Source organism: Trachymyrmex septentrionalis, unplaced genomic scaffold, assembly GCF_001594115.1.
Source record: "Trachymyrmex septentrionalis isolate Tsep2-gDNA-1 unplaced genomic scaffold, Tsep1.0 scaffold11, whole genome shotgun sequence".
NCBI lineage: Eukaryota > Metazoa > Arthropoda > Insecta > Hymenoptera > Formicidae > Trachymyrmex > Trachymyrmex septentrionalis.
Window position 1 is genome coordinate 625,292 of NW_017304228.1, and position 22,995 is coordinate 648,286.

At 39.2% G+C, this 22,995-nt stretch overlaps 1 protein-coding gene across 1 annotated transcript in view; it reads left to right on the top strand.

Annotated features, from left to right (window-relative positions):
• LOC108750080 (growth factor receptor-bound protein 14-like) overlaps positions 1-22,995 on the top strand; it is a 324,408-nt gene that overhangs the window by 47,131 nt on the left and 254,282 nt on the right. The window lies entirely within an intron of this gene.

Sequence of the window (22,995 nt, forward strand, 5' to 3'; positions counted from 1 at the left end):
GCGAAAGCGAAGCCTGGTAATAATGTGATCAGAGAAACACAACAGGGTAACCGTCCCTATTAATTTAAGTCCAAACTTGCTCATTACTTAATTATTAAATTGCAATTTTAATTGTTTTTTGTCTGCTTGAAATCAAAATCGGTTTTTCGATATTTCTTTTTCTTATATTATTTGTTTATCTGAAAAATGTTAACATTTGGTAATGTTTTTGATTTAAAGAAATGTTTTTGGCTCTATTAATGTACACCAATTTGTGCCTATTCGCGCCTATTTGTGCCTATTTGACTCATTTTAACATATAGTTGCTAAAACAGATAATAGATGTAAGTTAATTGCTCGCGTTAATATTGTATAAATCATCATTTTAATTATACTTACAATTTCAATGTATACTCACAACACAACGCTCTCAACTTCAATACAGGGCACATTAATAGGGACAAACTTAAATCTTGCGATATTATATACTGGACTCACATAAATTCCCCTAAATTGTGTATCTTTCGAAAAATGTTTATTATATTTGAATAGTTAAAAAATAGAAGATTACCTTTAGCATTATCGCGTACACACACACAACACACACATTAATAACTTATAATTTAATAAAAAAACATTTTTTCTCATTTATTTGTGCTACTTTTCTTTATATGACTTATTTAAACACAACACTATAAATAGGAATAGATGCAGTGATAAGGGCAGTTATCTTATTACTAATTATCTACTTATTGAAAATTCATTAATTAAAAAATTCTTCAACAACGTAATTTAAATTGAAATATCGAATAACACGTTGCGTATGGCGCCACTATTCTACGCTTATCGTACAGAACCACCGTATCGCCGTGGAACTTTTTTCGTTTATTAATTGTTTATCGACGCTTTTGTTCCGGGTGGCTGTCGCAAAATTCCCTCGTGTTAAGCTACGCAGCGGCGGAAGCGAATTCGCCGCCGGGGAAATAACCGGAACGCGCGCGAACCACGTAATGAATTTCAATTACGCTCCGGCGCAATAATTTGCTTATATGGAACACAGTAATTTCGTCTATGCCTGAACGCAAGTTCTCCAAAGTCGCGACATTTGTACGCCGTTGCGCGTCGCCGTTTATTCTACGTGACTACACGCGTAAATGCGCATTTACGCGCGAGGATGCACTCGCGACGGTATAAACCAGCGCGTAAACCGTTCTGTAGACAGCGCAACGTCAAACGCTGAACCGTGTTAACCCCGATTAGGCCCCTCTCGAGTCATCTCGAGTCACACTAATAAAACTCTTTCCTCGACAAATCGTTCGAAGTGCCTCAATTACGACGAGAAATAATTTTTTTTTGCGCGCGTGCGAGGCATTAAACCGTGACGTCAATAAAGTGGAATGGATGAATCATGCATGAGGCGAGGAAATAGATTCCTGGATGTTCCTTCCGCTTCGTGCGCGTACGCGCGCACATTAATATTCGCGTTGCACGAATTCTCAGAAGACTCAGAGCTCAGACCTGCAAGAGTACAGAGCCGTAGTAGCCGTAAAAGGATTGAAACCAATATAATGTTAGCTGCTGTCATGGAGGAAACATAACGCGAGCAAAGTGAAAAGGAAGAAGTAAATAATTGTCCTATATTTTACAATTGCTTGCAAGCACTCAATTTTGCGATCGAAAGACTTATCGTTAATCCTCTAAACAAAAGGAAAATGAAGATTTGATATGTAGATGATTACTGTGTGTGTGTGTGTGTGTATATTTTACAATTGCTTGATACGCTTGTTTGACTCGCAAATTTTTCAAGAAGCGAATGAAGTAATTTTGAAGAAAGATCGAAAGACTTTCTGTTTAATTCTCCGAACAAGCAGAAGATGAAGATTTGATGTGTAGATGATAATTGTAAATATTTTACAAATGCTTGTTTGACTCGCAAGTTTTCAGGAAGCAAATGAGGTTATAATTTTAAAGAACGATCGAAAGACTTTCCTAAGACTGATTAATCATGCTAGCAAAGAGAAAATAAAGATTTGATATGTTGTATGTAAATGATTATTGTATATCTTACAATCGTTTGCTAGCACTGACAAATTTTCAAGAGGCAAATGAGACTGTAATTTTGCAGAGCGACTTCCTGGCTAATCTTCAGTACCGTTCAAACCGATGATAAATTGATCCTTGATCGCTACTACTTCAGGTCTCGTGGGAATAATTTCGACTCTTTTACAGCGCATAAGCTATCGAGACGTCCGAGCGAGCCAGTATAATATTGCGACTCGCAAAAAGAGGCAAAATTTACCGCATACGAAGATTAAGCTTTGCCAGCCGACAAAAACGTGAGTTTTCCATCAAACTCGCGAAAAGCGTAAAGTAAGTTAAAAGCAGCGCCAGCGGCGACGACGGCGAGGAGATATCGAAAATACATTGCGAAGTATAAAGCCCGTGGGTCCCGGCTATAACCCCGCGTCGAGGGCTTATGAATACTTTATAAGCATCGCTCTTATTCGCTATCGCGTGGCTCTCCGCCGGTTATCTTGATCCCCGGCACCCGGGCTCCGGGCCGGGCAATTTCTATGCGAAACTGCAACGATTACACCATTCATAATACCGCGGCGACCTTGCGTGTTTCGCGCGACAAGTGGCGGATCGGCGGCGAAATGTACAGAGCGCGAGGAGAGAGACGTCTTCTGAAGCGTTGTTGACGCGCGCGAAGAGGAGAGAAATCTCGTTCGATCTCACCTCTGGCGGTAGTACAACGACGACGACGACGACGACGACGACGATAGCGGCAGGAGAGAGAAGATGACGTTATTGAGGCTTTAAGCCGCCAGGTACTCCATTAGCGGCGACGCGCCAAGGAGTAGTTTGTCAAAGCGCGATGCATTTGCATAATTGCCGCGCGCGCCGAATAATTATGCGCGTATCCATTAGGTAATAAAGTCGAAGCTAAACTTTAAAGCGACAATTCCCATTTGCGTGACAGATGCGAACCGCTAAGTGTCGTTTTAATTTCTTTCTCCCTCTCTCTCTCTCTCTCTCTCTCTCTCTTTCTCACCTGTGTGTGCATTACCCGTATGCCTGCGTAATTCATAGCGGCTCGACGCGTGTCTGCATAATCCTGCACGCGCGAATGCCTATCGGCTAATGCAATACATCGCACACGAGGCTAACCGTTAAATTCGTAATCTTATTTATGCGCGACGCTAAAGCACTCACGCGCATACTTTCGTCTCGTCGTAAGTGTTTGTAATGTAGGCGTGAGTCGATAACTTGCTGCGTACAGTGCCGCCGTTTGTCAAGACGCAGCTCATTTGCATATTAATCATGCTCTCGCGCCACGCCGCGCCGCGAGAGTATACACCGCGCGAGTATTCGGCGACCAGAAGTCGGCGATAAATCTTCCACGATTATTATTATGCTCTAATTCCAGAACGCAACTGATTTCATATTTTACACGTGTACGGATTCTTAGAAACGAAGAGAATCTGGAGTCTGGAGTGTTGAGAAAAGCTAGATCCGAAAATAATTTTATTGGCTCATCAAAATAATTATGTAAGACACTCAGGCATAATGCTGCAAAAAATTTGGATATTTTAGCAACCAGTTTGGGCACTCTCTGCATAATTATTGTGATGGTCCAATAAAACTGTTTATATCTAAATTTTTAGATACTTCAGTAAAATTGTTGTTTGTATTTCCATATATTAATCGCGTTTGTGATGCCTAATAGATATTTAAAGATACATGTAGATAACAGATTTCATATTTTACATGTATATTTTTACACGGAAAGAACTGTTTTACCGGAATATCAAAAAAACTAGATCTGAAAATAATTTGAATCATAAAAATAATTATTATATATAGGAAAATAATAATAATATTAAAATATTTTTATACTCTAGCAACTTTTAGTTTGAGCATTTTATAAAATTATTTGGATGATCCAGCAAAATTATTTTCCAGATTTGTATCCAGCTTTTGCCAATTGTTTTTTGTATATCCGTATATTAATTGTGTTTGTAATTCCTTACAGATTTTTAAAAATATGTTTAAATAACAAACATCTGAATTACCGATTATATGATTCATTAATTCTAAGATAATTTATTACAAATTCTTTAATACAAAGAATAATTTATTTCACAATAATTTATTTCTGTATTTTCGAGCGGCATAAAATCAAAATATCAATCGATCGACAAGCATTTACATCAGATATGTGGAGACCATTTCTCTTTTATAAAAATCACTACATCATGTTTATTTATCGCTTTTTACCCTTTATCGCCCTTTTACTCTCCCAACGAAATATTTCCTATTATTTTTTTATCTATGTTCGTAAAAATTTGTGCTATAAATTTGAGGCGACTGGTGTATCTCGCAATTAGTATTCTGTCGGATAATAAAACATTAAAATGTGTCAATAAATGACGCATCGGTATAATGAGTTTTATGTGTACTTACGTATGTATGTATCTGTGTATGCACTTCCTCGCGTGCACAATAAATCTTACACATATTCCGGGGCTTCGCGAAAACATTGTTAATTACGCGCGCGCTTTAATCATTCGAATACAATGATCGCGCGACACTTATAACACTTCCGACTTTAACCGTACGCGACGCGCAATCCCACGATATACACGATAGCATATTAGTAAACAATCGATATCGTTCTCTTTTTTTTCAATTTTACCAGTTAGCGATTCGCGTTCTCAATTTGCAATCGGTGAAGAGTTCAAAGAGCGATATGAGATACACTTAAATCCAAGTATGGATTTATGTTGAAAGTTAAAAGACTTATTGCTCGTAAATATTATAAAATAATTTGTAAATTTTATTCCTTTTCACTTAGATTCCCATGTCGATCAAATAAAATCACGTGAAATATTTGCTTCTACGTGGAAAGAACACCTTTTGCTGAAATATTAAACAATTTAAAAGAGAAAATAATAAGGACTTTCGATATTAAAATATAATTAAAACAACAATAAAAAAAAGTACTAATGAGAATAACGACGTAGTAATATTTCATGTGGAAATTTATATGTATTCGTACTTATTTAATTAACTAAAATTTTAATTAATTAAATAATTTAAATAGATACAGATCTGAAAAATTTTTGGACTATCGAAGTAAGTAGCTCAAATATGATGAACAATATTACAAAAAGTGACTTGATACTCTAGTAACAAGTTTTAGCGTTTTATATATTTATTTTGACGGTTCAATGATATTACTTTCAAATCTGAATCTAGCTAAATATTTGAATATTTCAGCGAAAGGTGTTCTGTGATCTTTTTCGTGTAAATGATGGCTGTCTTAATACACGAATTGTTAGTAACGTAAGATTAGTTAATTGTCAACTGGTCAATAGCAATTGTACCGTAGAGAATGATCGCGTTTCGCGTCTGTTAGTGTCGACGCGATCGCGTTTCGAGGGGTAATGCGACGATACAGAGAGTAGAGTATGCTATTCAAGGACCGTGTAATGGTTGTGAAACAACGTGTTTTAATGGTGTTTTAATAGTGTTAGTTCAGTAACGCATTACTGAATTATCACATTTATCATCTCGTTGTCTTCTTCCTTTTGTTGAATAAACCCCGACTGACATTTGTTTTAATAAAAACCAATGTCGGTCAGTTAGCTCTTATTGAAAAGCCGATTTCTAAAGCGACATCGGTTTTTACTAAATACGTTTGTTCTCTGGCTTAACAAATACTATGACTGATTTCACTCGGTACTCCCGTACGAAAGCTCCGCGTGCCGAGCCCGCTCCGTTCAGCGCCGACATGTCGAGATGCAGTTTGTCAAAGTCCAATGTATTTGCATAATTCAACGAGCTGCCGGCATACACTTACGAGAGTGCACGTCGGATAACGCGGAGCTCAATTTATGATCATTTTTGCTGTGCCGAGAACGTCGATATCGCGGTTCGGGGGTGAAGGAAGGTAACTTCTCGACCTCACCTCACCTCGCCTCGGCGGAGGAGTTCGTTACAAGGCGACCGCCGCTCGTTGCGGCGGAAGTCGAAGATCGACCTCTTCCGAAAGAAACCAGAGGGATAGGGCGGAGAGGGATCGTGTTTCCGCGAGGTGCACGATGCGTTTGCATAATTTACCAGCTGATGGACGCAGCTGGAGCGTAAACTTTGCGCAACAATCTCGAAATTAAATTTTCAGCGACTTTTAGCACAGGGCGGCAAGTCGGCGTCCAGGGAGAAGATTCGTTACAATTTTAAACGGCGTTTAAGAAATTCGTGGAGTGTTTGCTCGGTAGCTCGTCGCAATAATGCATACGTTGTCCCGATGATAAGGCTACTTGATGCGCAAATATTTATGATGTAAGCATTGTACACAAACATCTTGAAAGCCTCCAGATGATGACCGACACAAATAAGCTCTTATTAAAAATAGATTTTTATTTTCGATGAAAATATAAGTCGCCGTAGAATGTAGGAAAGGTAAACTCGGTTTAGATGGCCATATGGAAAAGATGGCCATAGGCTTTTAGAATGATTACAAAAATATTCTGTTAATAGTAGAGGACAGGTCTCTATTATGAGATATACCGAGTTGATTTTGGGTAAATTCTAGAAGTCTATAGGCAGAATTAAAAAAAGTAATAGGTCATTTTGAAGGGAATTTAATAAGCTTTAAGATAACGTTACGTAAAATTTAATTCAAATTCCTTTTTTTTTTTTGAAAATTAAAGAAATGTAAAAAGTGAGCGAAAATCGCAAAGTCAAAAAATTATGCTCCTAATATAAGATGCCCCGAGAAATCGACAGTAAAACGCAAAGTATATCAGTATTGCAATTAAAAAACTTTATTTAATGTTTCTAAAATATAAACAAACACAGCGTGCGCGAAAAATGAGCATGCGGTAGATTATATTCAGACTACTCGTTTTCAAGCAGTTGGAATCAAGCATCACAGATATAGGCACTCGACGTTCATTCCGGTTGTCTTTTTTATTACTGTACAATAACATTCATACTTTAGCAACGATTTTCACTATAGCATAGGAGCATGCGTTATTTCATATTAGGAATATCCTGTATCTCGTATTACGATTTCCACGTCTTACGGTTTTACGATCAAATCTAACTTCTGTAATTAAACAATTCAACATATCCCGTATTTTTCTATTAGTACGACCTTATTCTATCACTACATAAAGAATTTATTGCTAAATATTTATTTTTTAAATAATAAACAAGGTTTAAATGCTCATCTCTATGAAACTTGAAAACATCCAAATTCTAAAATCTTATTTTGCAATGAGAACTACAGGCATGATCTAATAATGAATTTTCTACTAAATAGTTTTCAACTCAAGAGTAATAAATTCATGGTGGGACCAATAGATAGCGTTTAGCAGAAACGCCGCTCTCTCTCTCTCATATTAGGCGCCTATGTCATAATAGGGAGCTTTCCTCTGATAATTGAAGAAATTACAGCTATCATATTTCATATAGTATCATATATAATACCCGAGTTTATCCTATACATTACTTCCTAATTGTCAAGTTAAGAGATATATGAGCCTACTCGTGACAGTTTGCGCACGGATAGCTTGCAAATACTTGAGCAGATTAAAGATCGTCAACGTTAATCGTGATTGACGGTGGAACTTTCCGTCGCTGTTATTAATCATGAGTTCGATTAAGTTTCGCCCGACTTGGCGAGAAACTCCAAGTGGATTAATACCTTAAGGCGGCTTCGTAAGGTACGAAACAACAGGAGGTAAGGGTGAAGAATTTGCATGCTGACGCAGGGTCGGGTATTTAACTTCTCGGGATCCGCGCATTAGATAAACAGTAGCCTGTCCGCAACGTGCTAGTCCTGGGGCTGTCTTGACGCGTAGCTAATTGCGTTTTCCAGGTGCGGGCCTCGAGACTTCGGAAAACCGACATTTCCCTCTCTGTCTGTTCATTTCTCTCTCTCTCTCTCTCTCTCTCTCTCTCTCTATCACTCTCTCGCTGACTCCTTCTTGAGAACGAGCACAAGAACGACGGACGCTTCGCCTGAGAGACGATCCCGTGTGCAATGCCAAGTCATGCTACTTAGCGTGAGTAATACGAACGTCATTTTCCAACGAACTTTGGTCGCGTAGCAACCACGTGAATGGGAACGATGCGACATCGTTGCTCGAGGTGTATTAGGATCTTCTTATAAGACACGCGTAGAGTCTGTAAGACGTGGCGAAGACATCGAAGGTATCGAAGATGCGTTAATAGGAAGGAAGGGCAGTAAGTAGGAAGGAAGGAAGGAAGGAAGGAAGGGAGGGAGTAGGTCGTTAGAGGGGCCGGTACTAAATTTCATTTGCATTCCGAAGATTAATACTGGCTGCACCTGCCGGCGGTGTGCGGTGCGCGCGCGGAACGATCGATTATTTCGGGCTCGTAAATTCCAACGTTAAGCAGAACGCGCGAGGGAGGCAACGCAGTTAATTTTACGAATAGATTGCACCGGTATATACTCCGTAAATCCCGCACTTACTTCCCAGCATCTGCGTCAGATTACGCGCCGGAATATTAAAGCGTCTCGCTGATTCTCCTCCGGTTCCCTAAGTCGACTTGACCGGTAAGCCCTGACGCGGAAATCGGGACAGAATGGGACGCATGAGGGATGGGGGGGGGAGGGAGGAGAGAGAGGAAGGGTGTAGCGTGCGGCACGTTAAGGGCGACGAGAAACGACGGCTCGAATCCTCGGCGAGAGTTGGCCACGGCGATGGCCCTTTCGCGTTTCGTAAACATCGTAAACTGCGAATCATTGGAAGTGACAGGCAGACGGCCTGACTGTTCACGAAGAACTCCGACGTCGCGACGTTGATAGCCCTTAACTTTGCGCATGCTAATGCGACATCCAGCGGGGGGGGGGGGGGGGAGGTCGGAGAGAAGAGGGATGTAAAGAGAAGCCCGGCCACCCTGACAACGCCGCAGAGCTACTTCCGTCGTTCTCGCGAACGGAACAATGAGTATCCGGGGAAACAATGGCACGGGAAAGTCCGTACAACGGACGAAATCGTAGCTTGTTAAGGAAATTTTAAGCGGACGATATGATATCACATCGCCTCGTTGCTGTTTCCCTCAGTCAGATCGATCACATCGTCGGAGCGATGAGTTTTATCTTATAAAGCGCGTTGAAGTTACATTTTTGTTAGACCAATTTATGTAGGATATTTCAAATTTCCACAACTTGCGAGTATATGATGTGCGTAATATTTCATCAATTAATTTTTTCAATAACAATCTTGGACCCTTAAAAAAACAGTTTTGTCCAAGTATCTAAAAATTTGATCAGGCACAAATCTGAAAACAATTTTTTGTTTCCATCCATCGAAATAATTGATAGGACGAAAATATTTGCCAGAGTATCAAAACTGGTCGCAGCGTCATCTTCATTTTCTTTACCGTCTTACATTATTTTTATGTCAATCAATTTATTCTCAGATCTGTATCTGATCTGTGTGATAATGAAATTTTCAGATACTTGAGCAAAACTGTTTCCCCGTATATATATTTAACAAAAATTTATTTGGTTTAAACAAAATTAAAAAATTCATTATCTTTTAATTCACTAACTCCAGACATATATTTAGGATCACATTTATAATTCATCGCAAACTTACTAGTCGTAAAATCAAAAGGACATATTTTTCATGATATCTATTGCATCTTGAAGTTTCTCAACGAGACTAGAGGAGATATTCCACGTGACACAGCGGAATCACAAGATTCGCGGTCGGAACGCCCGGCATGACCGATAACCTTATACACGTATCTGTCGTGACCTGTTTACGGCGAAATGCGTAAAATGATGTTACGCGTGTATACTGTACAGCTATCGTCGGAGACGTATCGTCCGTGTCCGTATTGTTTACTGTTGGCGGCGGCGGCGGCGGCGGCGGCGACGGCTGGATGTCGTGTACGGAAAAATAATGTTGACCATTTCCATAAAGTTCATCGCTGCGCCGTGCCATCCGCCCACCGGAGAAGACGATACCGCCTGCCATCACGGGACGCTATCTGAGTACGAACTGAAACTACAGGGAAAGAGCGAGGAGTAGTAAGCGGGTTGAGGAGAGTCTGAAATAACAGTCGAGTATACTCGACGATGTAGCGTACGGAGCATGGAGAAACGCGCGCTATCGTTTTTCCCACGTTACCTGCCAAAAGTTTATCTCGAGTTACGAAGAGAGTACGACATCGCCGAAGAAAACTCATTGAGAAAGAGCGGAATCAAATGTCCCCCCCCCCCTCCCCGTTGCACGCCCACTCTAAACTTTTTCCCGCGCTTTAATCTCGTTCTCCCCTTTATTCTCTCGACCGTTTTAATTTTTCTCATTATAGACGCGATAGCATTCAAACGGATCGAGAGCCGGAGATGATCAGGGCTTGCTCATCCGATAGTTTTGATTGCGCGACGGAGACCTCAATCGTGATCATAGATGGCTTTTTTTCGGTGGGAAATATTGAGAAATCAAAAGTATAAATTAAAGGGATTAAGAAAGAAAAGTCGCGTTATGATCAGTAAAAGACATTGAATAATTTAAGTATCTACACTGAATAAAAATGATGTTGTATCAAAAGGATAATTTCAATTTTAAATAATCTTATTAATTTAATAACATTCATGAAATACATAAAATTTTATCAAAACAAGGATATGATGTATTCGTTTCTTTATAATGGTTATTGAATTAACAATTATTTTTGATTAAAATAATGTTGACATATTTTTTGTTTTCGGTGCGGATTTTTACTTAATGTATAATACTTGTTTGTAAATCTAATTTTACTATTTATTGTACAATTCATATTGAATTTTTTTAAGTTTTGCTTCTGGATGAAAGATGCTTGTAGATGTAAATGTTATATAGATGTTGCGCGCGGTATTTTGTGCAGAGTTCGAGAAAGAAGCACTTACAACAGTGTTTAAACGCGCTTGATAATAGAAAGACATTGTTATCATTCCTCTCGCGAAACTAAATTCGAAACCGCGAACAACGCTCGCCGGATGTTGCAAGCCGAACCATAATTGGCTAAATAAGCGCGTAAGCTCGCGGCTTAACTTACACTCAAAAACTCGTTTTGCATTTACGCGCTCCGTTTGCCGGGCCTCGACTCGCTCGAGAAGGGATCGGGAATTTCGGAATTTGGCGGCGTACATCTGGCGTACACAAGGTGTCCAGTACTTCCCTTTATCTACGAATCAATTTGGAGCTGGTTTCCCTTTATAATTTAATTCTGCGTTACCTTCTGTAGCGAGCTTTCTTCAATTAAGAGTTTAAACAGCTTAACACTAAATATTACAATACAATTCTCTGAAAGTAACGCTTTACCAATTTAACATTCGTCGAGGAACAGAGCTTATTTTTCTCAATTTTTAAATCGAATTTCGTGCGTAATTTTCCCGGCAATTTTCAATTGCCCTTTTAATCTAAGAATCCGTCGATTTCTTGTTTTCACTGACGATAAGACCGATTGCAGATTAACGCGAGAATTCGTACGGAGAACGGAGTGTAGAAAATCTGGGACACCCTATCGATACGGCATAGCTCGAGACTGCGGCCGCAGCGAGTGTCTCGTGCATTCGCGTACATATATCTGAAATTGGCGAAATTGACGCGCCTGGCACTTGGGGGCAGTGTAAATATTATGCATATCGCGGTACGAGCGAGAGGGAAGGACCATCGGTGAAGGCAAGGGGAATGCACACCGGATGGATATCGACCGCCCACCCTCGTTTCGACGACACGAGGGACCGAAGTTCTCTGTCGGCACTTAAGTGCGCTAATAACCGGAGTGCTCTCGCGTTCCATTTGGGAATACCGCTATTCTGTACGACAAATAGTATATCTGCGCTTTTTCTTTTACTCTCCCTATTTTTCTTGTAGTTTTTCCTTTAGCGTGACTGGGTGGGTGAGAATGTGCGACGATAACGTCGCCACAGTGTGTGAAACGATCACCCTGAAACGGCGTTTTTCAAGCACCGCCTCGACTTCCAACCACCAGCTCACTTCCGCAGAGCATTTCAATGAGTACTCCAAGTTTATCACTAGGTTTTGGTCGAAAAACAGCGGTAAATATGTACATCGTCTTGGCATTTAAAAATAATAATTGGTAAAAAGAAAAGGCAATAAGAGAGAGAAATGTGTAGGAAATGATGATCAAGAGTTTTATTACAATATATCGTAGATTATTTTCCGTTCATGAAAAGGATAGGATTTTACTGAAAATAAAATTTAACTAGATACTACAGATCTGAAAATAATTTTGTTACCATTGAGATAATTATGTATTAGGTCCCTCAAATCGGTTGCTAGAGTGTCAAAACTTTATGCAACATCGTTCATTATATTTGAGACGTAATTATCCAACGTAATTATCCAATTATCTAATTATTTTGATGGTTTAATAAAATTATTTTCAGATCTGTATCTGGCTAAATGTTTGGATATTTCAGCCAAATTGTTACTATTTGCTTTTGTATATTTGTGTTGTTCATTATCTCATTTCGAGATAGAATGCACAAGTTATGCGATAAATCGGTGATATCGCAGAACGTGTTGTTCGAAATAACGTTGTTCTTCGAGTATCACACACGCTAGCGAAATTAGTTAGCGAGTTCCATATACGTGCAGAATGCGACTATGATATTACCTGACCCGGGGAACCCACCTGATCTCTCGTCGAAAACCCTCTCTCCAGCTCTGAGAGAAGCACGTACTCGAAATGTACAGGTAACGATGCGATTTCTGGTCGGAAATGTCTGGTTTCTCGTCTTTCGTTTCTACGAATCGGCGACAAGTATTGCCATAAGCGCCTTTATCCTTAATTACTGTGCGACATAACAGTAAGACAAGCACGATGAACGCAAGTGGAGTAAATGGCTTTGGCAACTTGCAAAATTGCATGCGCTCGATGGAACGTGCGATTGCGAAGGTGGGGCATATATATATATATATATATATTTGCGTTATCACGCTATTATTAGAAGCACGTTCCTTCAGTCGTTTTTAGTCAATTAGAATCCTTTTCAACTCTATAACTCGTATGGTTTCTGTAATGTTTTTTTTAACGTAATTGCGTGGAACGTTTCTGACATCTCGACATTATATCAATTTCCATTTTGTTCTCTTTGATGGTTTATTAAATTAAATAAATATTGATAATTTTCTGTACATATCTTTTATAAAGATATAAATGCCAAAAATTGTTTTTATCGTAAAATCATTTGCGTTGAATATAAAAATGTATATAAATAGCATTTTAGACATTTAGAATTTATAAGGCGAGGATATCCTGAAAATCTCACTATAAACTTTTAACTGTTAAATCACAATGCATGTAAATGTCAATGCATAAAGCTGTTTATTAAAATAACTTTATGAAACGTACATCGATAAATAAGAGCAGCAATTCATTCTATTATTTGCGCAATTATTCGAGGCTCTTCATTATCCACGTTGTATCCTTACGATTCGATGTGAGGGAGGAATCGTAATAGGAACACAGGATTGTCTTGGGTAAATCGATTTGGCATTAGCTATGAGCGCGTCATAACTATAGCTCGAGGAAATTCGCTCGTTAATAAGTGTCGTACGTGGTAATTAAAGTCGGCGCGGCGATGTGACGCGAATATATTATGAACACACGAGAGAGTAGTCTAGACACCCTACTAGTATCATAAACGTGTTATAAAATTGAACGTAGAAGTCGCTATACAAATTAATTGAACAATTGTTACGATTGTCCTTCGTGCCCGCGAACTGTCACGAACGATCATCCCGTCGAGGATTATACGTCTTCGTCGCGTAAAAATCAGGACAACGAACAATTTCGAATTCAGTTTCCTTACGCGACCACGAGAGATTGCGTGGCAGTTTGATCTCGTAGAAATTTATTTCCTGACGATTCAACGCTTCACAATTCGATATTCATGGAAAGGAAACAAGGAGATTCTTCAGAACTATTCAATTTTGATGCCGGGTATATAAGTTTCGCGTTTTCTCAATGCAATTTTAATGCATGTTAATCGCGGAAACTCGTTTCAGCAATGTTATTAAGAATTTTGAAGGAGGAGAAAAGTTGGAAATTTAATCAAGATTATTGAATTTTGATGCTGGGGGGGGGGGAGACGCGAACTTTACATACCTCCGAGATCCTTTATGTTTTTTCTGTTTTAATACTGAGAATGGATAACGTCTACAAATAGTACAAACTAAAATTTTTTTTACGGACAAGAAAAATCATATTGTGTCGAAATAAACTGTCGGTGCTATCTCTTTATTTCCGCTGTGGCATTGAACGCATCTACGAGCTGTCCGAAACGCTAGATAAATCCACTCTGAGAATGAATGTCATCGATGTTGGACGGGTTAGTCGCGTTACTTTGTCGGCGTTCAAAATATGACACGGTTACGCTATTTGGCACACAGATGCTATTTGGCTGAGTTCCTAAATGTTATCAGTATATATAAGCGCAATCATAACTGAGACACGTATATAGATACACGTACGTGCCGGTCCGATGCGCATGATTACAGTCGATGCAACATGGTAAAAGTAAGATAAAAAAGAATTTTACACAGAAAGAACGGTTTTGTGCTGAAGTCACTGAGAGAAATGTTTTGGTATACGTATAACCGTTTATTTTGTTGATATAGGTGACTAACTTTCATACTTTTTCATTTTGTTGTTCTAATTAAAATGCGGTTAGAATGGAAATTGAGTTATTCTAATCAAATTTCGATTACAACAACACAATTTTGTAATGAAAAAATCAGCAAGTTTTTGTTAGCCACGTATCAACAAAATAAATGGTTCTATGTATCACTCTCAAGTAGCTAAACATTTAAGCAGATAGATATAGGTCTGAAAATAATTTAGTTTTCAATTCAGACCATCGAAATAGTTAAGAAGGGCGCTCAAAAAACTGCACGGAAAGAATGATTTTGCTATAAAGTATCTAAAAATTTAATTAGATTCAGATTTGAAAATAATTTAATTAGATCATCAACATAATTAAATAAGATATTCAAACATAATGAGCAATGCTGCAAAAAGTTTTGACATTTGAGCAACCAACTTGAATATTCTACATTAATTATTTTGATGGCCTGACAAAATTATTCTTTTCGCGTGAGGTTGCCAGAATGTTAAAACTGTTTATAGCATTGCCATCAATGTTTGAACATTCTATAATTACTTTAATAACTTCAATAAAGTTGTTTTCGAATTTGTATTTAACGAAATTTGTAGATTCTCCAACAAAATTTCATTCTTTGTATTTAGAGTTGAAAAAAAATTAAAACCGAATGGGGAAAATGTGCGCGATATAATAAAATAATTCCGTGTAATGAAAAACTTGATTGATTAACAAAAATAAATACTAAGAAAAACTAATGATTAAAACTGAATGAAAAAGAATGTTAGGAAAATAGAGAGAAATTGAAATAAAATTAATAATAATTCAAATACACACTTTTTATAAGAATCATGAAGAAAGAAAGGATGTGATAACGAGTAGTATCTTAATTCCGTATCATTTCGTGTTCAATATGTGCCAGAGAGCTGCCCGAGAGATCCGGTGCTGCATCGTTATTACGACTGCGGTCGTAATGTTTTCGAGGAGGGGACTGGTATTAGTGCCAAGGTCAGAGAGAAATTCCTGTCCTAACACGATGATGAGTGAATACGCACAGCGTTGAACTAGGTTAGGGTACAGGCCCTTGGGTTCGCCCCTCCGGGACTTATATTAGCCGGAATGCCTTTCTGTAAATCACATACGCGAAGTTTTCCACGTTTCAGACTTGTTGGCGCCGGTAAATTGTGCCGGGTTTCCCGCGCCCCCGTCGCCGGGGAAACCCCCAACTCGACCTGGGGGTTAACATACGGGCCGCGTGAGGAAACGAGCTCGAGTGATTCACGAGGCGATACGGCCGATGAAACGCACGATTATTTTAACTGCGAGAGGGGTCGAGATGAATTAATGTCCCGAGGAAGACGCGTTATATACTCCGCTTGCGCGAGTCGATCTCTCTCTCTCTCTCTCTCTCTCTCTCTGTATGCCATATGGAATCGCATGTCGACAGAACGTGGCGTTCTTTGAGAGGATGACGGCGGTCCTTCTTCATAGACGCGAGAAAGGAAGACGCAGACGGTTGTTATCGAGCGTGACGGCATGTGAACGTCTTCGTGAGACGCGCTATCCGATTTCGCAGCCGTTCGGATTGGCAGCTTCGGCACCGATATTGTGTACCCGGGGAAATTGACTGCGGGATCGCGAGGAGGAGAGAAAAAGAGACAGTTCGCTGGGAGATGTCTCCCCGAGAGGACGCGCGAGGCCGATCGATCGGCCGGGCGCTTTACGTTGCAATTATTCGCAATAGGCGCGATATATCCACCAGGCCGCCGAGCAAAGTTCGCACCTGCAATTAAGTAAACAACGCGCGTTTCATTACGCGGTTTGAACGCGGAACGATTTATAGATCCATTTAGCAATTAGAAGTTATTCTCCCGATCGGATCGCTCGTCGCGTTGCGCCCGCAGGCCGCGCGTCGGGATCGTCGGTTACGAATCGGAGTTACCGAAAAGCGAGAAGGCCTCGGTGTGGAGGGAGAAAAGCGGAGAGTACGCGAGTGAGTTAGGAGACGCAAACATTCGATTCCCGCGCAATCACGGAGATCCGGTGTTTGCCGCGTATGACCATTTGTCACTTTACCTCGAACGGCCTTTTTACGCCGCGCGTTTCAGCCGGGATTTCCGCAATAATATGAAGAGGAACCGAGGATCGACGCGCTCGCGCCACGCGAATAAAGGATTCCGGGCTCTGGGTAAGAGATGGCGATTTCAAAAAAAAAAAAGAAAAAGAGAGGGAAAAAAAAGAGGAGAAAAAGTGAACGGCGAGGTGAATTTCCCCGAGGCTACGACCGCTTGAGCGTTACCGGACGAAATTGGCTTCGTAAAGTCGATCGCCGCGGAATGTTCATACCGTTGTGCGTCCCGTATTGCCGGGGAGTTTCCACTGCCGAATTTATAATCCCGCGTGCCAGGAGCTTTCAAACGTGACGGCCGACAGTAGCGGCAATATGTGCGGAAAAAAGAGTACAGCGAGCCTTTGTGAGGGACTACCTCGCGCGTGATAAAGCGTTCTTTTATCGGCGCGATTTCCGTCCTTACTATTGTACGCTCGCGAATAATTTCGTCGTCGCCGATTATACAGTCGGCTGAAATTTCGGGAACGATATAATCGATATAATTACGACGAATTCGAATTTCAACGAAACGGTGAACGATCGTAGACATGTTTATCCCGATATAGTTCAATAACATAAAAGAATATAGGAATATGTAAGGAGGATAAAAAAAATATATCGCCGCGCACATGCAGAATTGATACGCTCCGCTTGGCGTTTTGAGACTGACTTTCATTGACTTTGCAAATTACAATTTTTAAATAAATATATTATATCTAACTCTTTTAGTGCCATCGCTACCTTTCATTTTCTATTTTCTTTATCATTTTTGTACGTTGACTGTAATTCTTAAAAGACAGAATGAAGCTCTAGGAACTATATAATTAGAAAGGATATGTTACATATTATTTATTTCCATTTTATAATTTTAATTATTTCTTAAATATTTTTTTTAATCAAGATGTATAATACTACACCGAGAAAAATGTCTGATTGGATTAATTGGAATTCTAATTAAAACTCTGAACAAGTCAGAATTTTCTGATTAAATAGAATTCTAGGTATTCTGAGGTAATCAAAATTCTGATTGATATAATCAGGATCTTTTAAATAAGTATTATATAATATAACCCTTTTAATGTTATCATCTTTAATTTTTTATTTTCTTAATCGTTATTGCGCGCTGATTGTAATTTTTAAAAGATAGAATGATAAATTATGAATTATTAATTAGAAAGAATCATATATATATATATATTCCATTTTTATAATTTTAATTTCTTAAAATTTTTTTTTTTATCGAAATATATAATACTACACTGGGGAAACTAGTTAAATTAATTCTGGAATCGTGATTGAAAATGGACGAGTGAGAGTTTTTTGGTTAAATCTATTAGAATTCTAGTTGAAATAATCAAAATTCTGATTGATAATCGAATCTTCGTCCATCTTTAACCAGATATTGTTTTCAGTGTTTTGGCTATTAATCACTGTATACATCTATAAATAAAAATAACATATTATTTACATCCACTCATTATTTGATTTCGTTAGTTTACATCTATTTAACATTAAACGAAATAATTTTTAGAGTATTTGAAATGTTGAAAAAGTTTCGTTGAGACATTTGATACTGCGTGATGTTATTTTCGATGTCATATACATGTCGCATACGTCACATTAGTCGCCGCGGGGGATGTTATATTTTTAATCTTGAAGGAAAAACCCGCGCACGCCGAAGAATAAGATTGATGATCGATGGATCGCGAGCGCATTTATCATCAGGTAGAAAAATAAGCGATGACAGGCCGAGCCTATAAATGTGGTTTTGCATTAAGAATCGTAAGGAATCGATCATACGTCGGTGCTCGCAGACAAAAATATCGGATCGACAGAGCGAGATATTACACTTCATCCTCACGTTTCTTTCTGTCATTCTCTTTTCTATATTACCTTCAAAAAACCAACTCTGATTGTATAATATTTATTGTACTGACAATTAAGATACGATTAAATTTCTGATAAAATTTTCGCCAGAGAAAATATTGTTTTAATTTTCAACGCAGAAAATATATCCCTGGTCTGTACCTATTATCGAACACTCGATGGATATCATCGAAAACAAACTCTGAATCGAAAGCAAAATATTGTCGTAATGTTTTACCGCGAGCAGCAGCAGCAGCAGCAGCAGCAGCAACAGCAGCAGCTCGTACACGAGAGATACGCGCGCGTAATTTACCATCTCTTCCGCTAGTAAATGTCGGTAAACGATGCGCGGTATCTCTGGGGCTCATCCGTTTTGCGTAACCCCCAGTTTCCGAGCCGGCGTTGCCATAAAGTCGAGAGCTCTCTCTCTCTCTCTCTCTCTCTCTCTCTCTCTCTCTCTCTGTCTCTCCCCTTCTTTGTCTTCCTGCCTGGTCATTTTGAAGAAACTTCCGGTCAGTTCTAACTTCGGACCAGTTCTATTTGTATTACAAGCACTATACGAAAACTTGAACAGGATGCACAAAAGCCTTTTATCTTCCCTCCATTTGTTCTAAATATCGTCTGCATATATTCTAGTATTATTTAATTCATTCCAAACAATTTATACCGAATTATAAATAAGTGAAGTGAGAGAGACGTTTAATTAAAAATACGAAAAATATAATTATATGAAAATCACTCATCGCCTATTTAATTTACACTGAGAAAAATGTTCTAATTAAATTAACAAGAATTTTGGTGAAACCGAACAGAATTTTTGATTATCGTAATTTTCAAATGGAATTCAATTCCATTCAGTCTCGCCAATTGATTAGGCTTTTGTCGATTTTTCAGAACATTTATCTCAGTGTAATTCTCTTGAAAATTCTTAACTTATCTCGACAAAAAATTCAGATATTTTTTTATGTAAAAGTAGCGACTCCGATACGACGAGATTAAAGAGGAAACTTGTATTCAGATCGTGTTTTGCGATTTATATTACATTTTGTGCGATCAACTGTTAGAATATAAACTCAATTCGCGAGTTCCGATCTATCGGAATTTCGTTTATGATTTATCGTAACGCGAGCTATTATTGGGAAATTTTTGCGCGCAAGACTCCTGATATCGCGTCAACGCGCACTGATAATGCCGTCGTGTTTTTGTTGTTGAAATAAAAGGCGGGAAAAGACCGGGAGGTGTACGTATACGTCCCTCAACGTCGAGCGGACTCGCGTGTGTAAACGCCGCAGCATGGAAGGGACATTAGGAACGAAAATGCAGGGAGAGAGAAGGAATTTTTCGACGACGCGCTCTTACGGAAATTAAAGTTTTGACAGGCGGCGCGATAACAGTGAAATAAACCCGCCGGGCTAATTCAATAAAACAACTAATTGACATATTACGTTTGCCGGAGATTCGATGTAATAAAATACATATATATGTATATAAAACACGGTAAATGCATTATAGTTGGTTCAAATTATAATTGCGAGTAAAACACAAAGACGCGAGATGTAAAATTATTAGAAGAGAGACACGAAGATACGAGGTATAATCGATTTTATTCATCGGGAAATATGTGACACCTGTTCTGGGCGAAACAGCAGTGACATCCATATCGATTTCGCAGTTGAACTTTTTCCCTTGCGTTTCCTGAGCGCATCAACTTATTCGAACTTTGCTCCGGACAAGATATCGGTTTTTGAGGTTGGCGCTAGGATAAACCGGAGGTGTACTATTCTTGTAACTGGCAATTTCGAGGAAACTTCTATAGTATATGAAACTCGTTTCTCCGCTTGTATCACGACTACTTGTCCCTTCTGACATCTCGTCCTCGGCTTTGATGAGCTTTGATTCGATCAGTTCGCTAGATACTATCATAGGCAACAACATCGCTTCTTGATGTACGAAAAAGCGATAGCGTACTTGCCAAATGTCGCGTATACCGACATTTCTCGGTTTTCGAAAACTTCCGTCCGTGATCCATAACACTCAAAAAAGTGATCTTGCAATCATAGCGAAAATTATCCAAGTACGAAAAATAGCTAAACTAGGTAAATTTATAGCAAATACTGGATATATATTGGATATATATTGCATCTAATCATGTAGGTGACAGAGATAGAATTTAGATTTGTGCTATAAATTCTATGCGTACGATACATAATTTTCCGTCAGATACAAAATACAGCTATAATTCTAGCTAAAGCAGCAAAATATTTTTTTGCGTGAAATAGTCAAATCGGCTGAATAAATAGATTTCTTACAATCTTTTATTAGTTAAAAAAAAAGACTTATCTTTGAAAGTTCTCCCCCTCCTCCCCCCTCTCTCTCTCTTCCTTTTGGAATTGTTTAACCCTAAAATAATAAACTCTATCGTAAATTTGATTCATTTGGTTGAAGCGGTAATGGGACACTGGCTGTCTCATTAGTATCTTTCTAAATTTATACAATTTATAGTTTAATAAACTGTCAGATAAAAAAATTAATAACTTTTATAAATTGTATAAATAATTGTTTCAATAATTGTGGTCATAATTTTTACGAGTGTTTGATATTAGTATACATCTTAAACGGTTCACGATACTCTATAATTTATACGCTGTCACTTACTGTATATTAAATTATGACCGATTATATGGAAGAACTTTCTGCAGCAATCAAGTGTATTTTTAGACGTTATCGATGAAAAACATTGTAAAAGTTTGCACTTATTATTCGAAGATATATTCTTCGAGCGAGATGGACATACGGCCACACTCGTCAAGTCGTTCCATCATCGCTATCCTCTCATTATCAATATCGGATTCGTTTAATCACAGAGAGAGTCTAGCAGAGAGTCGATCGATGCAGGCGGCACGTGTATGTACACGCTACGCTATCATTCGCGTGATGTTGCAACGGAGGTATATCTTTCCGCAAGCTGCGCGGCGATAATAGCCGTAAAATCAAGTATGCGCGCGCCGGTGAATATTTACGAGTTTTGGCACAGCTGATCGCATACCTGAGCTCACACGTATCTCGCAGCATGTTCCGCCACAGTGAAACAATCCGCGACGCAGGTTGTATGGAAAAATTAAATTTTTAATATAATAACGTGCGGGTCGAACAATTTTCCCAACGCTAGATATTTTCATTGTCGCGTATTGTTTTCTCTCGTGGAAAATTACGTCGATTCCACAAGTGATTCGTTAATCAATGACTGACATTATTATCGAACATCTACATTCGAAGCGGTACAAAGATCAATTTCACCTTCACGCTCATCTCTCGATTTAATAACAAGATCGATGCTCTTAAGACGAATGGGGTGAGATAAGAGGATAAGGAGAGGAGCCAGGAATCGAACCGTCGGTGAAGACGGACCCAGGTAAAGAGGGGAAGTGCGCGTCGCGCAGGAGCTAACAAATTGTGTTCCCGCGTTAAAGGAGCGAGAGAAGGGACTCTTGTCGGAATTATTGAGCTCGGCCCGCTCCGGAGGATCGATACCTCTTTCCCGGGTCGAAGCGTCAATGACGAAAGGCATACCCGCGCTGGCCTTTGTCAGGAAGCCCGCCTCGCCAGAAGACTCTCTTCCTTCGGGATGTACCCCGAGTGGCATCCTCGACACGAGCGGGCGGACGACCTTGTCCGCGATGGCACGTGCAGCTGCCGTTCACCACGCTGCGGTTCTCCACCGGTCCGCCTTTGATAAAACAGAGCTTGACGAGCCGTGCGTACCGTGGAACGATAACTGCAAACGCCGATTGTACGCGCAGATAGTAAAACATCTATTGGGGGGGTCAGAGAGCATCATCGAGATATTTATCTTCACAGTGCGATTGCGTATATAATATCGGTGATAACGACCGATATTTTTCCGATTTTTTTCCGCGAGTGCCGCGATAACCCACTTTGTACGTACAAATCCGCAATCTGGGTTATCGTGAATTAAATGCAGGATGATGACGTATCCGGAGCGATCATCGTATTTCACAGAATTCTGTTGACTTTGAAAGTCTATCTTTTCGATGTACGCTATCTCCTACTCGAGTTTCAGCTCGAAGTGAGCTTTTTCGGGAGAGTTAAAGTGATTAACACCTTTACAGACTTGGTTTTAATGGAACCATGAACTTGAAAGAAATTTTTTTTAATTCAAACTCAAGGACACTTTCATAAGTACTTCGTATTAAACGATTATTTCTGTTTTCCAAATTTTGACTATTTTTTCCAATATGTACATTATTGTACTCGTATACGCCGGGTCTGAAGGAGTTAAGGTCAATCTTCTTTCGTGATAATAAATCGTAGGCGTGTACCAAATAATAATCATTCTCGGTGAATCCCTTTTGGCTTC